Source organism: Ixodes scapularis, unplaced genomic scaffold, assembly GCF_016920785.2.
Source record: "Ixodes scapularis isolate PalLabHiFi unplaced genomic scaffold, ASM1692078v2 PGA_scaffold8__174_contigs__length_109621045, whole genome shotgun sequence".
Taxonomy (NCBI): domain Eukaryota; kingdom Metazoa; phylum Arthropoda; class Arachnida; order Ixodida; family Ixodidae; genus Ixodes; species Ixodes scapularis.
The window spans coordinates 29,814,830-29,817,311 of NW_024609883.1; the positions used below are offsets into that span (position 1 = coordinate 29,814,830).

General features: G+C 44.1%; 1 pseudogene; it reads left to right on the top strand.

Moving 5' to 3' along the window:
- Window positions 1–226: 226 nt before the first annotated feature.
- On the top strand, window positions 227–1,296 carry LOC115324548 (annotated as a pseudogene).
- The last annotated feature ends 1,186 nt before the right edge of the window (window positions 1,297–2,482 follow it).

Below are 2,482 nucleotides of genomic sequence, written 5' to 3' on the forward strand. Positions count from 1 at the left end.
AGAACAGCGAGCTCCAATAATTTTACTCAAACTCTATATATAATCGCCGCAAACAAAGGTCATGCGAAAGGAAATTAGCACGAGGACACCAGGCACGAAAAGTGAGTAAAGCCACCATCAAGTCTGGTGTCAAAGGACACCGGACCTTTACTGAATCTCCCGTGGCCGAACGGAGACAAGCCTAACACCTGGCACAAGAACAAGGAATCGGCTACCGCCCTGCGGCATGTTGGCTACTCCCGCCCTAACACCTCCAACAAGCAGGGACACAGAAGAAATCACCACAGAACAGGACTGGAAAGTCGCAGGTGCGCCAAGCCAACGACTCGAAGAACATATAACTGTGATAATCAAACTCACAGACGGCACAGACCTCAGTAAATGACCACCCAATGCTATAGGACGAAACCTTGTACAATCGGCGGCACTCCCCACGGCAGAAAAAAGGGACAACTACGTGAAGGTGACAGCCACTCCGAACCTCATTGCGATAGACATGCACCGCACGACTCAGCATAGAAATTTCTCCACCTACGCCAAACACTAGTCCTCAACAAACAACAGCCAATCCTCGCATATAAAACCGGTGGAAACAACACAGTCAAGGATATCCAAATGTCCGTCCCAGATGAAGAAATTCAAAGCGAACTTGAGATCCAATGAACCAAGGTCATACAAGCTGGGAGATGAGGCTCACCCCACTCCGTACTAATCGTCATGGAGGGAACTCGCCTACCTAGATTCGCTCTCTACGACAGATTATTCATGAGGCTCCATCCCAACACCCCAAGGAGCTTCTTCTGCAACAACTGCGCCACAATACGTCACCGTGCAGATGTCTGCCTAAACAAACTGCACTACCAGAGATGCTTACAGTGCGGAGCTAAACTTCCACCTGATCCCAACGGGATATCAGAGCACAACTGTGAAATCTCGCAGTCAAACGCGAGATTGGGTCTTGCAATCTCGCAATGTTTTCGAGGTAGAAAACTCAAAAACATTATGACTACCAGACAATTCACTCTCATGAAATACATCACGATACCCACCAGGGCAGGCAATAGCGTGCAAAAGGACACCAACCTGGACCTAACCTGGTACAAAGGCCAACCAACGTGCCATTGGGAAAACCTGCTAGAAAACTTAGGTAGTGATCACTATATTATCAGCATTACTATAAAAAAACGCAGGAAAAGTAAGAAAACACAAACGGGAACAAAAAGCAAAATCACCAAGTGGAACAAAATAACAAAAGAACTTAAAGAAACCGTAGAAAATAATCCTGACCTGACGTAGGCGCAGGGACTAGATAAAATACAAGGCAGCTACAAAAATAACATCAAATGGATAGCAAACAGTAAACAAGCGCCGTACGTAGACTCGCATCTTCTTAGCTTATGGGACAAGCGAAACAGGATTGTTATACTTTGGAAAAAGAATAAATCCAAAAAAGTTCTCAAGAAAGCGACCCAAATAATCACAGCGGAAGCATACAATTACGCAGATGTGTTAGCACAAGAAAATTGGCTCCAAACTTGCGATCAACTGAACGGCCTACTGCACACCCCGAGAGTATGGCAAATCCTTAAAACTTTATTAGGGCAACCTAAAACAAAATACGCTACAAATAAACTATGCCTCCATTATCAAACAGGACCTAAAGAAATAGCAGAAAAATTACTGTACAAATTCTAACCCAACAAACACAGAATGACTTTCCCTGACACAGGAACAGAATATAATGTTGCGGACACGGAAGGAATCAACTGCCTATTTTGTGAAGGGGAGTTAAGAAGCGCACCTAGTGAATTCGAACGAAATACTGCCCCGGGAGAGGACGGGATAACATACGGAATGCTACGAAATCTCCTGGACGAATATATAACACTTCTACTTAAAGAAATTAATAGAATATGGGACGAAGCTAACTTACCAACCCAGTGGAAGGAGGCAATCATTATACCAATCCCAAAAGCAGGGAAACAACCAAACTCCATCCACAACTGTCGACCGATTTCCTTGACATCCTGTGTGGGAAAGCTAATAGAAAAAAAATGGTGTTAACGAGGATAGAATGGCTCATGGAAAGTCAAGAATCACTACCGGAGACAATGATAAGATTCAGAAAACATGTAAGCACGCAAGACATGATAATCAGGATCAAACAACAAATACTCGATCACCCGAGTACGGTAAAACTTAGAATAGTCGCGGGGATTAACATGAGCAAGGTGTTCTACCAAATATCACACGCAGCTATATTAAAGAACCTAAGAAAATAAACCCCGGGCATCAAGATGTACAACTACGTGAAAAATTTCCTCTCTGACTGAACAATCAAAATAAGACCGGACGACGACACCTCAGACAGCCACCCGATAGACAAAGGGACACCCCAGGCATCCATTCTATTACCATCCCTCTCCAATCTAGCAATGAAAAGGCTACCGAAATAGCTTAACGTCATAAACGACCTCGAACA